We start from the raw sequence: 21,644 nt of genomic DNA, 5'->3' as shown, positions 1-21,644 counted from the left end.
GGGGCCACTGCCACCAATGATTTAATCGTGTGGAGGGGCTGTGGCCACTGCGCCACCAATGAATATAGTTAATATGCCTGAATACAAACGTAGCCTACATGTGCCGGCCATATCCTATACCTGGCCTCTATTACTGCGCGCCGTGATCTGCCGTAATTAACCCCTCAGGACCCCTCTCCTATTATAACATTAACCATGACAAATCCCAAGCTCTTCCCATCAATGTTAGCCCTCTGCTTCTAACAGATCTTATACCGAAATTACCACTAGATTGGCAAACCCCAGAAATCACTTATTTAGGTATTAAAGTATAATTTCCTTCGACCAAGCCAGACGATTGTAGGTTCCCTTACACCCTCACAGAAATTTCAAAAGAAATGTCTGACCTATTATGCTATATCATATCATGGCTTGGCAGAGCAGCTACTTATAAAATGCTCCTTTTACCAAAACTACTATATCTGTTTAGATCTCTCCCAATCACAGTCCCCAACCCATTTTTTCTGATGGAAAACAGGAACTTACAACAGTTCACAGGGCCGTCTTTACCAAGGGGCAGCTGTCCCGGGCCCAGTTGCTCCTGGGGGGCCCAAGGCAGCTGCCTCTTGAGCCCTGCTAGCCACTGCCCCGGGTGTCAGGCTGTCAGCTACACAGGGGGTGCTGCCATGTCATGCCTGCCGGCACTGAGTCCAGGCATCGTACTGTGTTAGAGCTGTGATCTAGGACCTTAGATGACATCATCACCATGTGACCAGTAACCTAGCAATATTACTGGTCACATTGCTATGAGGTCATCACAGGTCCTACCAGGAGTGTTGCAGGAGAAGTTAACTGTGAAAAAGGTGACAGGAGCTGTTATGTTAATATACTGTAAACTACTGTATAGTGGGGTGCTGTATACTGTGTGGGGGCCTGTATACTGTGTGGGGCTGTACACTGTGTGGTGGGCTGTATACTGTGTGGTGGGCTGTATACTGTGTGGTGGGCTGTATACTGTGGGGGGCCTGTATACTGTGGGGGGGCCTGTATATAACAGAGATACCAGCTCACTATGTCTAAAAATGGGATATATACCTGTGTGCTTGGTGCCTGGTTTTTCAACCTCCTTGGACAGGTGCAACGAATATAGAAAGATGTAGACTCCGGCACTCACTTTTGTTGAAGTGTCAAGTTCTCCGTCTTTATTTAGCAAGTGTTCACAGACATACAGGACACAATTTCTCTGGTGTATTGGCTGTTGACGCGTTTCGAAAAATTCTTATTCGTAACAGTGGTGTGCGTATGGTGTTCTCAGGTATATGTAGTAGTAAGGGTGCGTGTGATTAGCTGTTTGTTCACTCCTACTCCAAACAGCATGGGAGGAAGGAGGAGGGGTATAGATTTAGATTTCACCCCTTCACAAAGCATTCATCTCTAATGATCATCACCTGGAACACCAGACCCATTCCAGCTCAAATATCTGACATACAGAAATTTACAAAAATCTGCATTAAAAACATACAAATGAAATTACAATGGAAATACATGATTCTGCACATGTCCATTGTCTCTTCTAACATATTAAAAGCTATGTATCGTGCAGATAAAAGGAAAAGAAAGGAAAAGAGGAAGGAAAAAACTCTGCTAGTATGTCTCCTGCGATTTATAAGTACCTGTTCACATTAAGGTTACGTTCCATCCTAATTAAGTTTCAGGAAAAACCAGATCAGGTATCCATAACATGCCAAATTTCTATGCATGTGGGTTCGAACGTGGGGTGGGAAAGGGGGGGGGGGGGATCTCCCCAATGCCCTTTTAATAAAAATGCTTAATTTCCCTCCTCATGTTTAAATATCCAAAAAGCCTCTCTGAGGTTTACTAGATGTCTAATATCTCCTCCTCTGGTAGGAGTTTTAACATGTTCTATGGCATATGTTTTAAAATACTGTATACTGTGGGGGGCTGTATACTGTGGGGGGGGCGGTATACTGTGTGGGGGCCTATATACTGTGGGCTGCTATACTGCTCTACTATATACTGTGGGGTACTGTATAGTGTGGGGTGCTATACTGCATACTGTGTGGTGCTGTATACTATAGGATGCTATACTGCATACTGTGGGGTGCTGGGGTGCACTGTAACACTAGGGTGAGCCGAGCCCTGGTCTCCTTCCTGCAGAGCGGTGCCCACTTCCAGCCCCGAGCCCAGCTGCCCAGTGCACTGATCCTGAGCCGCTGGAGTCTTCAGAACTGGAAGTATTTATATCACTGTACTCTACCAGATGTGTGGATTTTTTGTGTGTGTGTGTTGTGGTGGAGGGTGTGATTGCCTGCTAAGGTGTGGGAAGGCGGGATCCAGGGGGCCCAAGTAAATTTTTGCCCAGGGTCCAATCAATATTAAACACGGCCCTGACAGTTCATATGGAGTGGAAAAAGTCTAGAAGAGAGTACCATATATTAACTAGACACAGAAAAGCAGGAGGCCTCAGCCTCCCTAACATAAAAAGGATTATTATTTTGCTTATTAGTTTAAATGACGCATTGTTGGAGCGTACGGCTGAAACGATGACATCGAGTAATTTGAAACCCAAAAAATCCTCAATGCAAATTTTTGGCATTGAGGATTCGCTTGTGTCATGTGACCACGGAGCGGGAGTGAAGCGCTTGCTATTACTTACCGCTCCGTGGTCACCCGCCGGCACGTGCCGCGCTGCACTGGATCCTTACACGTTGTCAGGTCATAGTGCACGTAAGCGTGCACTATGACCCGACGCTGTGTGACGTCAGGATCCAGTGCAGCGCGCGGAGAAGAAGAGGAAGGAGCTGTGCAGCGGAGCCCCAACAGGAAAGGTAAGTATTTTATTTCACTGGCGCTAGGGACATGGCACTGAAGGGGGACAGCCGGCAATGGATGTCATGGAGGGACTGATCTGATGGCACTGGGGGACATGGAGGGGCTAATCTGATGGCACTGGGGGACATGGAGGGGCTAATCTGATGGCACTGGGGGACATGGAGGGGCTAATCTGATGGCACTGGGGACATGGAGGGGCTAATCTGATGGCACTGGGGGACATGGAGGGGCTAATCTGATGGCACTGGGGGACATGGAGGGGCTAATCTGATGGCACTGGGGACATGGAGGGGCTAATCTGATGGCACTGGGGGCATGGAGGGCTAATCTGATGGCACTGGGGGACATGGAGGGGCTAATCTGATGGCACTGGGGGACATGGAGGGGCTAATCTGATGGCACTGGGGGACATGGAGGGGCTAATCTGATGGCACTGGGGGACATGGAGGGGCTAATCTGATGGCACTGGGGACATGGAGGGGCTAATCTGATGGCACTGGGGGACATGGAGGGGCTAATCTGGCACTGGGGGACATGGAGGGGCTAATCTGATGGCACTGGGGGACATGGAGGGGCTAATCTGATGGCACTGGGGGACATGGAGGGGCTAATCTGATGGCACTGGGGGACATGGAGGGGCTAATCTGATGGCACTGGGGGACATGGAGGGGCTAATCTGATGGCACTGGGGGACATGGAGGGGCTAATCTGATGGCACTGGGGGACATGGAGGGGCTAATCTGATGGCACTGGGGGACATGGAGGGGCTAATCTGATGGCACTGGGGGACATGGAGGGGCTAATCTGATGGCACTGGGGGACATGGAGGGGCTAATCTGATGGCACTGGGGGACATGGAGGGGCTAATCTGATGGCACTGGGGGACATGGAGGGGCTAATCTGATGGCACTGGGGGACATGGAGGGGCTAATCTGATGGCACTGGGGGACATGGAGGGGCTAATCTGATGGCACTGGGGGACATGGAGGGGCTAATCTGATGGCACTGGGGGACATGGAGGGGCTAATCTGATGGCACTGGGGGACATGGAGGGGCTAATCTGATGGCACTGGGGGACATGGAGGGGCTAATCTGATGGCACTGGGGGACATGGAGGGCTAATCTGATGGCACTGGGGGACATGGAGGGGCTAATCTGATGGCACTGGGGGACATGGAGGGGCTAATCTGATGGCACTGGGGGACATGGAGGGGCTAATCTGATGGCACTGGGGGACATGGAGGGGCTAATCTGATGGCACTGGGGGACATGGAGGGGCTAATCTGATGGCACTGGGGGACATGGAGGGGCTAATCTGATGGCACTGGGGGACATGGAGGGGCTAATCTGATGGCACTGGGGGACATGGAGGGGCTAATCTGATGGCACTGGGGGACATGGAGGGGCTAATCTGATGGCACTGGGGGACATGGAGGGGCTAATCTGATGGCACTGGGGGACATGGAGGGGCTAATCTGATGGCACTGGGGGACATGGAGGGGCTAATCTGATGGCACTGGGGGACATGGAGGGGCTAATCTGATGGCACTGGGGGACATGGAGGGGCTAATCTGATGGCACTGGGGGACATGGAGGGGCTAATCTGATGGCACTGGGGGACATGGAGGGGCTAATCTGATGGCACTGGGGGACATGGAGGGGCTAATCTGATGGCACTGGGGGACATGGAGGGGCTAATCTGATGGCACTGGGGGACATGGAGGGGCTAATCTGATGGCACTGGGGGACATGGAGGGGCTAATCTGATGGCACTGGGGGACATGGAGGGGCTAATCTGATGGCACTGGGGGACATGGAGGGGCTAATCTGATGGCACTGGGGGACATGGAGGGGCTAATCTGATGGCACTGGGGGACATGGAGGGGCTAATCTGATGGCACTGGGGGACATGGAGGGGCTAATCTGATGGCACTGGGGGACATGGAGGGGCTAATCTGATGGCACTGGGGGACATGGAGGGGCTAATCTGATGGCACTGGGGGACATGGAGGGGCTAATCTGATGGCACTGGGGGACATGGAGGGGCTAATCTGATGGCACTGGGGGACATGGAGGGGCTAATCTGATGGCACTGGGGGACATGGAGGGGCTAATCTGATGGCACTGGGGGACATGGAGGGGCTAATCTGATGGCACTGGGGGACATGGAGGGGCTAATCTGATGGCACTGGGGGACATGGAGGGGCTAATCTGATGGCACTGGGGGACATGGAGGGGCTAATCTGATGGCACTGGGGGACATGGAGGGGCTAATCTGATGGCACTGGGGGACATGGAGGGGCTAATCTGATGGCACTGGGGGACATGGAGGGGCTAATCTGATGGCACTGGGGGACATGGAGGGGCTAATCTGATGGCACTGGGGGACATGGAGGGGCTAATCTGATGGCACTGGGGGACATGGAGGGGCTAATCTGATGGCACTGGGGACATGGAGGGGCTAATCTGATGGCACTGGGGGACATGGAGGGGCTAATCTGATGGCACTGGGGGACATGGAGGGGCTAATCTGATGGCACTGGGGGACATGGAGGGGCTAATCTGATGGCACTGGGGGACATGGAGGGGCTAATCTGATGGCACTGGGGGACATGGAGGGGCTAATCTGATGGCACTGGGGGACATGGAGGGGCTAATCTGATGGCACTGGGGGACATGGAGGGGCTAATCTGATGGCACTGGGGGACATGGAGGGGCTAATCTGATGGCACTGGGGGACATGGAGGGGCTAATCTGATGGCACTGGGGGACATGGAGGGGCTAATCTGATGGCACTGGGGGACATGGAGGGGCTAATCTGATGGCACTGGGGGACATGGAGGGCTAATCTGATGGCACTGGGGGACATGGAGGGGCTAATCTGATGGCACTGGGGGACAAGGAGGGGCTAATCTGATGGCACTGGGGGACAAGGAGGGGCTAATCTGATGGCACTGGGGGACATGGAAGGGCTAATCTGATGGCACTGGGGGACATGGAGGGGCTAATCTGATGGCACTGGGGGACATGGAGGGGCTAATCTGATGGCACTGGGGGACATGGAGGGGCTAATCTGATGGCACTGGGGGACATGGAGGGGCTAATCTGATGGCACTTCTGATGGCACTGGGGGAGTGGGGGACATGGCAATGGATGGCATGGAGGGGCTGTTAGCACTGGGGCAGTGGAGCTGAAGGCACTGGGGCGGGGGAGAGCTGAAAGCACTGGGGGAACGGAGCTGATGGCAATGGGGTGGGGGAAGCTGATGGCATTAGGAGATAGTGGAGTTGATGGCTGTAACGGATCTCCTAGCACCCTGACCGGGTACCTCCGTTGATGGATGCTCCCAGGGCTTCGCGAGGACTCCAAGCACTCCGCTCTACACCACAACCACCACAGGAGCCAGGAACAGCTCTTACAAGAGCTAGAAGTAATAGCCAGGGGAGTATACACGTATAGCAATCCCCACACACATGAGACGAGGCTCTATGTTGAATGTAAAACAGGAACTCTTTAATGGGTTATTTTTCAGCCTTTTATGCAGGTCTCCTAGCAAGGGACACTCCCCCTGGGGCCCTTATAAAAGACTGTGACAGTTTATATTTTAGCCAATCACATGCATTTACAGTATTGAAACCTTCCCAGCAATTGTACACAAAACCCCCTTCCCTCTGTCTGTAACGCAATCAACAAAATATAATGAGCATTGTCTTTGACGCAATTAACTAACACACTGGCATTGTCTGAGACGCAATTAACTAACACACTGGCATTGTCTGAGACGCAATCAACAAAATACAATCACCAAACGTAAAGGGCTAACTTAATCACTCACAGACAGAAAACACACATTTTTCCCAACACACAGAAAACACCTCAAAACCCCACATATCCCCATAATGTATACATTCATGGATAGCTCTGATCTGGGTGAACAACATATCCAAAAATCACCCAGATCCGAGCAGGGGTTCCCAAATTCCATGGAAGTCACATTGGTCTGTCTTCTCCTTCAAAGTTAGTATGGGCCATAATCCTGTGGCAAGAGGCTGGCAACCAGGCCCCTCCAAAACCCAGTGGCGAGGTTGGTTTCGCCACAATGACACTGGGGGAAACTGATGCACTTGGGCTGATCGCACGGGGGGAACCAAGGGTGTTGGGGACTGATGGCAAGGGGTCTGAGTTTTTATAAAGGAAAACAGTCTATTAATTAATTTATTCTTATTAGATTACTCGATAGAATACTCGATTACTGAAATAATCGTTTACTGCAGCCCTATTGGAGCGGCAATCATGATAAACTATGGGTCCAAATAGAACACCACTTATGTGGTTTCAGCACTCTTAGGCTGAGTTCACACGGGCGAGATTTCCGCATTGCACCCGCACTGAATCCGGACCCATTCATTTCTATGGGGCTGTGCACATGAGCAGTGATTTTCACGCATCACTTGTGCATTGCGTGAAAATCGCAGCAAGCTCTATATTGTGCATTTTTCACGCAACGCAGGCCCTATAGAAGGGAATGGGGCTGCGTCAAAATCGCAAGCATCCGCAAGCAAGTGCAGATGCGGTGCGATTTCCACGCATGGTTGCTAGGTGACGATCGGGACCCGATCTTTATTATTTTTTATTTTATTTTATTTTATTATAAGGGAAAATAATAGCATTCTGAATACAGAATGCATAGTACAATAATTTAACTCACCTTAATCCACTTGTTCGCGCAGCCCGACTTCTCTTCTGTCTTCTTCTTTGAGGAATAGGACCTTTGATGACGTCACTGGGCTCATCCCATGGTCCATCACCATGGTGATGGTTCATGTGATGGACCATGTGATGACCACAGTGACGTCACCACAGGTCCTTTTCCTGTGCACAGCAAAGAAGAAGACAGAAGAGATGCCGGGCTGCGCGAGCAAGTGGATTAAGGCGAGTTAAATTTTTTTTAACCCCTCCAGCCGTATTGTACTATGCATTCTGTTCTGTATTCAGAATGCTATTATTTTTCCTTATAACCATGTTATAAGGGAAAATAATACAATCTACACAACCCCGACCCCAAACTGGAACTTCAGTGAAGAAGTTCGGGTCTGGGTAGCACATTCATTTTTTTATCACGCGAGTGCAAAACACATTGCACCCGCACAAAAAAAACTTAAAAACTGACTGCAATTGCGTACCTACTCGCGCGGGTTTGCCGCAATACACCCAGGACGCATCCTGAACATATCGGTCACTCCCGTGTGAACCCAGCCTTTCAGAGCTTGCATCCCTTGAAAGAGATTTCCTTGGATTTCCTGGAGGACAATACCCGACTTAAATCTGACCTTATGGAAGAGATGTGGAATCCACAATGTACAGGATCTCCACCATCAATCTGACACGCTATGCTTCCAATATCTCAGAACTGTGAGATACAAACCAAATGTAGAACTTCCTACAGGAAAAAAAACTCCAAAAATACTACCTCTAAAGTACTTTATATACAGAACCTCTGTCATAAATCCAGGGGCATCTCTCAATTTTATAACTGCCTCCATGAAAATTCTAAAGCCTCCATTACTCTCCCTATGCAAAAATGGGAAAAGGACCTTCAGACCCCTTTCCCTTGAAGAATGGGAATCATCGTATCGCTTCACACAGGGAAGCAATAAGCTAAGATAGTGCTATACTCCAGATAGATTAAATGAGGCTTCCCTCCTGCCCTAAGTTCTGTTGGAGGCAGTGAGGTCACACAGGTCCTCTGAAACATACCCATTAACCCATTATTGGTTTACAATTACCCCTATATATAAAACTGGCCAATCCTCAGGACAGATCATCAATATCAGATATGCGGGGGTCCGACACCAACACCAATCAGTTTTAGGCCTTATGCACACGGAAGTTTTTTTTTGCGGTCCACAAAAACGGTTTCCGTTGTTCCGTGTCTGTTTTTTCTTCCGTGGGTCTTTCTTGATTTTTGGAGGATCCACGGACATGAAAAATGAACAAAAAAATCTAAGTCAAGTTTGCCTTTGAAATGATAGGAAAAACCAGACACGGATCACGGACGCGGATGAAAATCTTGTGTGCAGCCGTGATTTTTCACGGACCCATTGACTTGAATGGGTCCGTGAATACGTTGTCCGTGAAAAAAATAGGACAGGTCCTAATTTTTTCACGGACTGGAAACACGGATCACGGACGCCAAACGGAGCATTTTCTGATTTTTCCACGGACCCATTGAAAGTCAATGGGTCTGCGGAAAAAAACGGAAAACGGAACAACGGCCGCGGATGCACACAACGGTCGTGTGCATGATGCCTAAAGAAGAGGCGGTACTTCATATGAGTGCCTGAGTGCACTTCATCACTAGAGTGCAGTGCAATGACACTACACCACCGCTCCACAGGAGGAAGCGGCGCTCACATGGAGTGCTTCCTCCTCGTCATAAAGCGGATTGGCGGGAGTGCCGGGTGTGGGACCCCACGATCTGATATGGATGACCTATCCATATTAGCTTATTCCTACAGGATATAGTGATCAAGTTACTGCCAGATGAACCAGGAATCACTCCTTAGGGGGAGTTCGCATATGCGTCCGCATTTCCGTTACTGCTTTTCGCCATAACATGGTTCTGTAAGACGGAATTCAAAGCGGCATTCCTTTTTGATCCGTCATAATGGAGGTCTGTAAGCAAGCATAACGGATCCGTCTGATTTCCGTTATCCAGGACGGAAAAGAAAGTCCCCCCCCCCATCATACATAACGGTATCTGTGCTTATAGAAATGGATTTGGACGGAGCAAAACGGAATGTCTCTAAAGGGTTCCGTTTTGAATTCCGGAACAGTGTAACAGAATTACGAACGCATACGCGAACCCACCCTTACCGATACAGTGTAATATATGAACATTGCTGGTTGTATGGCGATTTACAGTGTAGTACTGAAGGTGTCATTGTGTAAGGAAATACTGATATCACTCCTTATACTTTACTTCATATATGTAACTGTGTGAAGGTATTTTCTTTCCGTGTCCGTTCCGTCTTTTTTGCGGACCGTATTTAGAACCATTCAGTTCAATGGGTCCGCAAAAAAAACTAAAAGTTACTCCGTGTTCATATCCGTTCTGCAAAAAAATAGAACATGTCCTATTATTGTCCGCATTACGGACAAGGATAGGACTGTTCTATGAAAGGCCAGCGGTTCCGTTCCGCAAAATACAGAATTGACATGGACGTCATCCGTATTTTCTGCAGATGTTTTTTGCGGACCGCATCGTGTGCATGTCGGTTCTTTTAATGATACAATAAAATGAAAAAAAGTCGGATTTATTTATTTTCTGCGCTTATATAGTGCTACTGTATTCTGCAGCGCGTTTATACTTTCTCTCCTTTTATGAGCCACTCCTGATTTTGGCTTCCGATACAGCATCAGGAAACCTGACGGTGCGGCCGTGCCCTTAGAGGTGATCTTATTTACACTGGAACAAGGATTTACAGGATTAGAAAGAGAGCAAGAAAAAGAATAATGAAATCCTTCAAAATGCACGCACGCCACTGAACAATCACAATTAAAAAGAATGCACGAAGATGAAAGCAAAGCATAAAACCAAGAGATTAGACTGTTCCCGAAGACAAATGAACGGAAGCCTGCAGAATACGATGCATTCTAATGTGCACGTCCGAGCCCCAATTAACTCAGATCATCCACATTAATGTAAAGAAGAGCACGCCAATTACTGAACGCAGGATAAACAACATGTTGCACAGGCCGTGTCGCCTCGCAGCAATGCCGTAACCTACACTGCCCAGAATAAACATACACCGCCTGATAGCCTCATACACAGCAGGTATTTCCATGACCGTATGCATTTTGCTGTCCGAAAAAAAACGTATCCACATAAAATACGGAAGACGTCCGCGTGCATTCCGTATTTTGCGGAATGGAACAGCTGGCCCCTAATAGAACAGTACTATCCTTGCCCATAAGGCCTCATGCACACGACCGTTTTTTTTTTTAAGGTCCGCAAAAACGGGGTCCGTAGATCCGTGACCGTTTTTTCGTCCGTGGGTCTTCCTTGATTTTTGGAGGATCCACGGACATGAAAAAAGAAAAAAAAAAAATCTAAGTCAAGTTTGCCATTGAAATGATAGGAAAAAACGGACGCGGATGACAATCTTGTGTGCATCCGTGTTTTTTCACGGACCCATTGACTTGAATGGGTCTGTGAACCGTTGGCCGTGAAAAAAATAGGACAGGTCATATTTTTTTTACGACCAGGAAACACGGATCACGGATGCGGCTGCCAAACGGTGCATTTTCCGATTTTTCCACGGACCCATTGAAAGTCAATGGGTCCGCGAAAAAAAAAAACGGAAAACGGCACAACGGCCACGGATGCACACAACGGTCGTGTGCATGAGGCCTAATGCGGACAATAACAGGACATGTTCTGTTTTTTTGGGAAATGGAAATACGGACATATGGAAACGGAATGCACACAGAGTAACTTCCATATTTTTTGCGGGCCCATTGGAATGAATGGTTCCGCATACGGTCCGCAAAAAAACGGAACGGACACGAAAAGAAAATATGTTCGTGTGCATGAGCCCTTATGATCTAAATTACTGGTCACAGTCTAAAAGCACTACACAAAAAACACAAAAAACACAAACATGCCAGCTCTGAGTAAACCCGACCACATTATTTTTTCCAGTACTTAAAGGGTTTTTCTGCTTTTACGTAAATACGTGTAACCTCTTAAAGGGGTTATGTGGGGTACAGATACTGACGAACTATCCTCAGTTCACTGTGTCTGCCTCTAGCTCCGTATACGGAATAGTTGGCGCCATGGTGGGGGTGTAAGGGGTCAGACCCCCACCGGTCCGATATTGATGACCTATGCACAGGATATCTGTAGCATCTCCGCGGAGATGTATTAGGGCTTATTTTTTTGTGGGGGTTAAGTTATTTTCAACTTTACCATTTTGGATACATATATAACATACTGATGAATTTTATTTAGGGTCCATTCACACGTCCGCAAAATGGATCCGCATCCGTTCCGCAATTTTGCGGAACGGGTGCAGACCCATTCATTTTCAATGGGGCCGGAATGTGCTGTCCGCATCCACATTTGCGGATCCGCACTTCCGCATCCGTGCTTCCGTTTCCGCCAAAAAATAGAACATGTCCTATTCTTGTCCGCAATTGCGGACAAGAACAGGCATATTCTATTAGTGCCGGCAATGTGCGGTGCGCAAAATACGGAATGCACATTGCCGCTTTCCGTGTTTTGCGGATCCGTGTATCCGCAAAACACATTGCGGACGTGTGAATGGAGCCTTAAATTGTTTTTGGGTGGAAAAAAAACGTTTTCCTTTTTTTTTTTTCCTCTGAAGATATTAAGAGGCCGATGCCTCTTTATAATCCACCGCCAGATATAGGGGTCATTAAGACCCCGGTCTTAATAAATGACCCCCATAGTATACAGAGCAAATGATAGCACCAAACAGCCCCAACCTGTGTTTCCATTTGTCTGCGCATTTCATTTTGTATCTGGCAGTGGGTTTGTTTTTCCGTCATCGGAGGCTTTTATTTTGTTCTCCCATATTCTGAGAGCCATGACCTTTTTATTTTTCCATCAATGGAGGTGTGAGGGCTCGTTTTTTTGCAGAGCGACCTGTTTTTATTGACACTATACATATGACTTTTCAATCACTTTTTTTTTTATTATTCCAAATGTTCTGGTATTGTTTTTTTTTTTTTTTTATAGCGTTCACCAATGCGTTTTATAGTAAAATGTGGCGATACCAAATATTGCATGTATAGTTTTGCAGAATGCGCATGGTTATTATAAATTGTGGATTTTGGTGCGGATATGCTGCACAAACGCACGTAGAGCCACAAAGATATTCGTGCAAATCTTTTGTGCATTCACCCGCACCCGTGGGCAGATGGCCTTAATGTCTCTATCCCATACCACTAAGGCCTCATGCACACGACAGTATTTTTTCACGGTCCGCAAAACGGGGTTCCGTTGTTCCGTGATCCGTGTCCGTTTTTTCTTCCGTGAATTTTTGGAGGATCACCAGACATGAAGGAAAGTTAAAAAAAAAAAGCCGTTTTGGTGTCCGCCTGGCCGTGCGGAGCCAAACGTCAGGAGTCCCTATCGGTGTTTTCTCCAATCCGATGGTATATTTTAACTTGAAGCGTCCCCATCACCATGGGAACGCCTCTATGTTAGAATATACCATCAGATTTGAGTTACATCGTGAAAACTCAGATCCGACAGTATATTCTAACACAGAGGCGTTCCCATGGTGATGGGGACGCTTCAAGTTAGAATATACTACAAACTGTGTACATGACTGCCCCCTGCTGCCTGGCAGCACCCGATCTCTTACAGGGGGCCGTGATCCGCACAATTAACCCCTCAGGGTCTCATCTCCTCTGCAATGCATTACAATACATCCGTATTGTAATGCATTGCCTGTTCGTGTACTACACTGAGTCATACACTAAGGCCCCTTTCACATGGGCGAGATTTCCGCGCGGATGCGATGCGTGAGTTGAACGCATTGCACCCGCACTGAATCCTGACCCATTCATTTCTATGGGGCTGTTCACATGAGCGGTGATTTTCATGCATCACTTGTGCGTTGCATGAAAATCGCAGCATGCTCTATATTTTGCGTTTTTCACGTAAAGCAGGCCCCATAGAAATGAATGGGGTTGCGTGAAAATCGCAAGCAAGTGCGGATGCGGTGCGATTTTCACGCACGGTTGCTAGGAGACGATCGGGATGGAGACCCGATCATTATTATTTTCCCTTATAACATGGTTATAAGGGAAAATAATAGCATTCTGAATACAGAATGCATAGTACAATAGCGCTGGAGGGGTTAAAAAAAATAAAAAATAATTTAACTCACCTTAATCCACTTGATCGCGAAGCCGGCATCTCCTTCTGTCTTCATCTTAGCTGTGTGGAGGAACAGGACCTGTGGTGACGTCACTCCGGTCATTACATGATCCATCACCATGGTAAAAGATCATGTGATGGATCATGTGATGACCGGAGTGACGTCACCACAGGTCCTGTTCCTCCACACAGCTAAGATGAAGACAGAAGGAGATGCCGGCTTCGCGAACAAGTGGACTAAGGTGAGTTACAATTTTATTAAATTTTTTTAACCCCTCCAGCGCTATGTCCTATGCATTCTGTATTCAGAATGCTATTATTTTCCCTTATAACCATGTTATAAGGGAAAATAATACAATCTACAGAACACCGATCCCAAGCCCGAACTTCTGTGAAGAAGTTCGGGTTTGGGTACCAAACATGCACGATTTTTCTCACGCGAGTGCAAAACGCATTACAATGTTTTGCACTCGTGCGGAAAACTTGAGCGTGTTCCCGCAACGCACCCGCACATTTTCCCGCAACGCCCGTGTGAAAGAGGCCTAACAGGTTGCCTAGGAGACCAGGCCTGGGGCTGGATTTCATCGGCCCCCATAGAAGGCAGGTCCCGATGCCGTGCAAGGCATTGGGCAGCCTGTGCACGGCATCGGGCTGCCTTGGCACCCATCGGGTCCCCGCAACAGCAGAGCGGAGACCAGATGGGCTCCCTCACCCAAAGCAAACCACTTCTATGCCATGGTCAGTGCTGACCGCAGCATAGAAGGGGTTAATCTGCCAGCATCACGACGGATACAGCAGGGGCCCAGCTATCAGGGACTGCCGGACCCCGTCCCCTGCAGTGATCAGGCGCGCACCGCCCCGGTGCCTGCCCGATCACCATGACGTACTATTACGTCAAAATGCGGGAAGTCACTGACTTCCATGACGTAATAGTACGTCATATGACGGGAAGGGGTTAAAATCTGCAGCATGTCAATCCTTTGTGCGGTTCGTTTTGGTGCAAATTTCACCCTTTGTGAAGAATTTCTGTGTGCAGGTAGCCTAAGAACTGCCCCAGAATCGGTTCAGCTCCATGTTCCACACCACCAGCTCCTACCGCATAGCCTTGACGTGTGCAGAAAGCAGTTCCACTGTGTGATGTCGCCACCTGCTGGCCATATTCATTATGTCTCATCCAGAACGGGACACAATTATTAAAACCTGTCAGATTAGGACGGGGCCACAGGGGCCACCACTGCTCTAGACAATCTGCAGGACTAGCAAAATCTCTATACAGGCTTTGGGTATCTGGAAGTAAACAAGAATGTCCACATTTCTGTCATTTTGGTCATGTATGAAATTCATATAAATGACAGCAATGATCAAAGCTGTTGTTCCTTTAGGTTGTGAACCACAAGCCCCATATTAAACAGTTTCCGTATTTCAGTCTGAAAACCATGGATCCACAAAATACGGTTACCTTCCGTGTGTATTCCGCATTTTTCACACTACCATCAATAGAAAGGACTATTCTCGTCCACAATACGGACCAGAATAGGACATGTTCTATAATCTGGGGAACAGCCGCATGGATCCGCAAAAATATGACCCCATAGAAATAAATGAAAATACGGATAGCACACGGATGAAAATATGGTTGTGTGCATAAGGCCTTGGGCTGGAGCTACACAGTGGGGCACATTTGTGTTTTTAGGCGTAAAAATTATGTTTTAGACTCATTTAGTCTCATTTTTATAGAATTATTAACTACAGAAAATGCTCCTGTTTTGTAGACATTTGCACCTCATATACTAAGTTTTTTAACGTTTGCGCCTATTTTCCAACCTATTTATGTGGGTGCATTTTGCTCCTGATTTAGTCGTAAAAACAGTCTAATCTCTACGCCACTCCAGGGCTGGTATACTTTTCTGCCTTTGTTTTGAGTGGTCAGTTGCGCCAAATTTTAGCTCACAAATATAGTGACGTGCGCCTAATTTCAGCAACATTTTCATGGGCATACTAATTAGACCAGTCTTAGTGAATATGAACCGGTTGTACTGATAAATAACCACTAGAGGTCAGTATAATGCCAATACGCCAAGTCTAATTTATGAAGCACTCGATAAATAGTCGGCAAAAAACAGACAGGTGAAGGAAATACCCCTAGGCGAGCTTGATAAATGTGCCCAGCGACTCTGGCTGTGACAAGATCGCCGCTAGAGATGAGCGAATCGACTTCGGATGAAACATCCAAAGTCGATTCGCAAAAAACTTGGTTCTAATACTGCACGGAGCAGGAGCTCTGTACAGTATTAGGATGTATTGGCTCCGATGAGCCGAAGTTATTGCTTTCGCGAAGTCTCTAGGGTTCGATTCCAAATGGTACGTTGGAACCGAACCCGAGTTCGGGAAATGGTTTCTTACAGTACAAATCAATTTATGAAGTTATTACCCGAAGTCTCGCGAGACTTTGCGGAGCAATAACCTCGGCTCATCGGCTCCGTACAGTATTAGGGTCCATTCACACGTCCGCAAGTTTGGTCTGGATCCGTTCAGGATTGTGTGGAACGGGTGTGGACCCATTCATTTTCAAAGGGGCTGGAAAAGATGCGGACAGCACACAGTGCGCTGTCCGCATCCGCACTTCCGTTCCGCAAAAAAATAGAACATGTCCTATTCTTGTCCGCAGACACAGACAAGAAAAGGCCTTTCTATTTAAAGTGCCGGACAAATGCGGAACGCACATGGCCGGTGTCCGTAATTTTGCGAATCCGCAACTTGCGGACGTGTGAATTGAACCTTATAACGAAGTTTCATGCAACTCGACTTTGGATGTTTCATCCGAAGTCGATTCGCTCATCCCTAATCGGCGCCTGTATCGCGTCTAATGTTCCATGGAGTCGAAACGTGCCCGTCAAAACAAACGCAGCACGGGTGCATTTTTGGTTGCACGCGACCTTCATATCACAGACCACACTGCAGGTCGTGGGCGAATAAAACCGTCCTGTGATTTGAATACATTTTTTTACCGCTGTAACGTTGTCATTGTGTGACCCATGTTGGCGTGTAGCTCTCGTCTTAGGGCTCATGCACACGACATGTCGTAGTTTTTTTCCGGCCGCCTCTTGGCATGTTTGCCGTGCTGCCGCCGCAATCCATTATAGTCAATGGGGCCGAAGCGGTAGTCTGGAGGCACGCGTGCACTAGCAGCAGCACGGATCCGACTGGCTGTTCACCCGCCGGAGTTTCTTATCGCTAGTGTGAAACTAGCCTAACTTCCGTTTTTTTGCAGACCCATTGAAATGAATGGTTCCGCATACGGTCCGCAAAAAAAAAAAAACGGAACGGACACAGAAAGAAAATGTGTTTGTCGTGTGCAAGAGCCCTAAGGAAAAGAGGTCGGCAACATGCAACCACGACTCGACAGTCACAAAGAATCAGCGGTGTTGGATATTTTGAGACGGTCGGGTGACAGTCATTTTTGGGTTGCAACATGACCCCATTCACCTCCATACGTGGAGTGGTTGCACGCGTGTCCGGCTGGCTTCTCTGTTCATTTCAGGGGAGCTGCGGGGGTTACGAAGCCCCCATTCTCGTGATCAAAGGGGGTCCCAGTGGTAGGATCCCCACCGATCTAATAGTAATCCCCTATTCTATAGATAGGGGATAAGTTCTGCCAACCGGATCACCCCTTTAAACCTCATTCACGTGTCCGTTTTTCACTGACGTGTGCTATCCACATTTTCTTCGTACCCATTGATTTTATTGTGCTTGTTCCCACATCAGTGGTTTTCTACTGATCGTGGGTCACGGAAAATAAATAATCACGGAGACGTGCACTACTGTGGTCCGTGATACTGCCCAAACTCACCCACCGAACTCTATGGGGCCGTGAAAATGACGGACACAACACGGATGGCATCCGTTTTTCACGCCCTGTGGGGTGACGCTCGCCCCGGCTGTATACATCATAGGTACTGATGAAATGATGTGTGCCAGGGATCTTTCAGCACATGCCCGGCCAGGGTGCCCTGCCTAACATACAGAGGGTTAACACTCAGCACCAGCATATACACTAAGCTATTGTGTGATGTGAACAGAGGCTTATGCAGCAGTATGGCAGACATTACATACAGGCAGTACTATTATACCTCCTGCTATTACACAAGTGTGCGGTGGACATGGCTCTGTACACATTACACGGCTCACATTCCAGTCACTACATTACAATGAAAACCGCACCGCGACTACTCACCCTTCCCAGCACAACACTTCCGCCCGTCTGAAGGCGTGTCCTGATACCCTCCAATCCACGACCTCCACACTGTGCTGTAATAGGTGGCTTTACTTGTCAGTCAGGACAGCCATGAACCAATTGTAGGAAACAGGAGGCGGGACAATTAGCGTTTGTCATAGCAACAGCACACGTACGGCCGCCGTGAAGGCTATGGTAGCGGGGTTCCGTGTCATGTGACCGGTCACATAAGAGAAGGGTTGTGTCTAAACTCCATACACGGAACGGACCTTTTAGCCCCCTAGTGGACGGGTCCGGAACACAGCTAGTGTTTAGCCAGCTCACATTGATTTGGCTAAACGCCATACACGGTACGGACCTCTCAGCCCCCTAGTGGTCAGGTCCGGAACTATGATGGGATTTAGCTGATTCAAAGTGAATTGGCTAAACTCCATACTCCGTAAGGACCTTCTTAACCCTTTGTGGTATGTGATTACAATTAATTTAGCCAAATAAAGTTGAACAGATGAGTGGTAGAAAATCAGTTTTTTTTTATTTTTAATTATAAGGCCTCCTGCAGAAGACTGGATGGCTTTGCGGATCAGTTTTTAATTTTTTTTTTGTTTCAGTACTGTCTCAGTTTCCGTTCCGTTTGGTTTCCGTTTTTTGAGGGACGGAAACAAGGCATATACAGTAATTACATTCTAAAATTCGGCTAGGCATAACATTTTCAATAGACGGTTCCGCTAAAAATGGAACAAATACGGAAAACATACGGATGCATTCTGTATCCCTTCATTTTACAGCCCCATTGACTTGAATGGAGCCATGGGACATGATTTGCGGGCAATAATATGACCCGTTTTATCTTTGAACTGAAATGAAAAACGGAAACTAAATGCATACGGAGTACATTCCGTTATTTTGCGGACCCATTGAAATGAATGGTTCCATATATGGAATTGAAAAAGCTTTCTGCCAAACGGAAACAAAAAACATCTGTGTGCAGGAGGCCTAACTGTAATATCACCATAAAACGTGAATCCGTATGATGGACGCCCTTCACCCCGAGTCCGGTTAGAACAGGGTGTGAGCTCAGATGATGCTGCAGAGGAGCCTCTAATCACTGAGAAATGTCCGCCTTCCAGTGTACGAGGAAACTAAAGTATCGGCTCAAATTCTCTATTTATCAAGAGTTTTACAGCAAGACACGGAGGCGAGTATTGCTATCTCCTTCTTTACTTCCACCAATAGCAGCAAAGGAAAAATTAACATAATCAAAACAACCAAGGACCCTCCCCTGACAGATCCTATAATAAGCAGTGTCCTCTTCATATCTTCCTCTTTCTTTGCTGCTCCACCAAAGATAAGTGATCTATTTATCTGATTATGTGATTTTGATTCAGGAAGCATTTGTGTCTTTGCTTGTATTTCAATACTGGCCTAGTATTTTATGCTATTCTGACCTGTTGCAGGGTCCCCCCCTGTTTTAACTGCGTTGTGGGGTCTTATCCCTGTATTTCTTTTTTCCCTGTATTGCTTTATACCCCATACACCTGTTACGGCCTGCATCTGGGGGTCGTTCCCCCCTTCCTCTCTCCCCTTGGCCTTGGCATTTGCTCATTTCCCCTCATCCTTTCACTTTGGGGTGTGCTCTATAGCCCCCTCCTCTCCCCCTACCTCTGCGCCGCTCTGATTCCTCCCCCGGGTCTCCGGCGGCATAGGCGTGAGGCGGGCTTTTTCTCCTGTGGCTTCCCGCGGCTCCGAGATCTCGCGAGATCTCGGCGGCCATCTTGGGAGCCACCGCCCGTCCTATCGCGAGATTTCGGAACATTCAGCAGTGCTCCCCTGCTCGGCCCAGCTACGGATCGGCTCCTGCTACCTGCGGCGTTTGGGGTGACTAACCCCTAGATAGGTTAGTTTTTCGGCCACAGTTTAGGCGCCACTGTTGGGCACTGTTAGACTAGGTGCCCCATCGATTGCCCAGCAATTTAGCCTTAGTTTTAGATAATCTATAGCATGTCTTCAGACCGCTCTCCCCCTGGGCCTATTCCCCCCCCACCATCAGGGGACCCCAGCTTGCCAGCCATGAGCGCACAGGCCCTGGAGCTACAACGCTCAGTGTCTAGTGCCATTATAGAGGCCATGGGCTCCATGTCCTCAATGATTTCTCAAACCATATCTCAGGCCTTATCTGCTCATGCTCCAGGCCCCTCTACTCTAATGCCTACACCCACTAACCCGCAGCCTACCATTGAACCTCCTGCCCAGGAGAATTTGATTGGTGTGATCCAAGCCACCCAGGATAGCGCGCTTAGATCGCGCAAAAGAGCCTTACCGCGCCAGGCAGAAAGGGCGCGAACGTGGAAAAGTGCTAGAGCACAAACTGATGACATAGATTCTGATAATGAATCTGACATGGAGGCTTATGCGGAGGCAGATGACCACTCTGATGGGGAGTTGGAGATGGAACAGGAGTTTCCAAGTACCTCAGGCCCTAGGCCGTCCACATCTGGGTCCGTGGGCGCATCCACCTCTACCCCCAACGCGGCTTCTAGCCTGGTGGATCCTTCTGGCAACCCACTTTTTGACCCTGATGCCCTCCACCACCCTAGGTCGGCGGAGTGGATGCCGGTAGCTCACGTTTGCGACTACCTGGAGCATTGGGTGCGTCGTCCTCTCAGCAAGGAGGCGCGCAGCAAGCTCCGTGCGGAATGCCCCAGACCGTTGATCCCCAACAAGGTCTGTGAAACGCCAGCTGTGGATCAAAAGATGACACAGTTCTTGGCTAAAACTGGCTGGAATCCCCGTAAAGGGCTAGATTCCGCTATAAAGAGCTGTCAGGACAAGCTCCTCGACATTTTTGGTCCCCTCGCCAAGATCTTTGAGATGGCCGAATCGGCCAGAGTGGACGGCTCTCCGGTCGATCCGGAGGAGCTTACGGGCTGGATCCAAAGAGCCATTTGCATCGCGGGCAGCACTAACTCCTCCCTGTCCATTGAAAGGCGTAAAGCCATTCTTTTTAAAATTGACCCAAAATTGGCCAACCTGGCACTCACTGAGACAGGGAAGGAGGCTCAGGGTCAACTGTTCGGGGATTCCTTTATTAAGGACCTCAGCAGGTACGTTGGAGCATTCACCGCATTGGACAAGGCCCAGTCCTCCATGAGAAGGGTATTTCAGGGACGGGTCTCCACTAGGGCCGGCAGTGGTAGGGGCCGTCTGTCCGGCCGCTCCAGTTATCAAGCCCGCAGCTCGGGCCGAGGCTCCTTCAACCAGAGGCCTCCATTCCAGGACCAAAGGAATCCCCCCTCGTTCTTCCCGGCCAGAGGCGGTCAATGGCGTTCCAGGTCGGTTAGAGGAAATCCGAACTACAGAAAATCCTTCGGTAAGTCTTTCCCCACTGGGGACTTCTTCCTCCCCTCGTGTAGGGGGCAGACTCCGTCTATGTTCCCGCGTTTGGTCCAACATCACTTCAGATCCATGGGTGCTGAACACTGTGCAGGGGTTCCACATAGAACTTACGGGTTCCCCAGATATCGTCCTGTCTCCCCCTCCCCGGGCACTGCCGGACAGGGAGCTGGTGGACGTAGAACTTTTTTCCCTCTTGCACAAGGATGCAATAGAAAGGGCACCTCCTACCCAAAGGGGCGTTCTCAGCCACATTTTTCTAGTTCAGAAAAAAGG

General features: G+C 48.6%; 1 protein-coding gene across 1 annotated transcript in view; it reads right to left on the bottom strand.

Annotated features, from left to right (window-relative positions):
- CCDC32 (coiled-coil domain containing 32) overlaps window positions 1–18,065 on the bottom strand; it is a 61,977-nt gene extending 43,912 nt beyond the window's left edge. The window contains exon 1 of the mRNA XM_044294072.1: window positions 17,979–18,065. The gene's annotated coding sequence lies outside the window, so the exon portion shown is untranslated. The remainder of the gene's footprint in view (window positions 1–17,978) is intronic.
- Between the last annotated feature and the right edge of the window lie 3,579 nt (window positions 18,066–21,644).

This window comes from Bufo gargarizans, chromosome 5 (genome assembly GCF_014858855.1).
Source record: "Bufo gargarizans isolate SCDJY-AF-19 chromosome 5, ASM1485885v1, whole genome shotgun sequence".
Lineage (NCBI taxonomy): Eukaryota > Metazoa > Chordata > Amphibia > Anura > Bufonidae > Bufo > Bufo gargarizans.
This window is presented reverse-complemented; position numbering and strand designations above follow the sequence as displayed.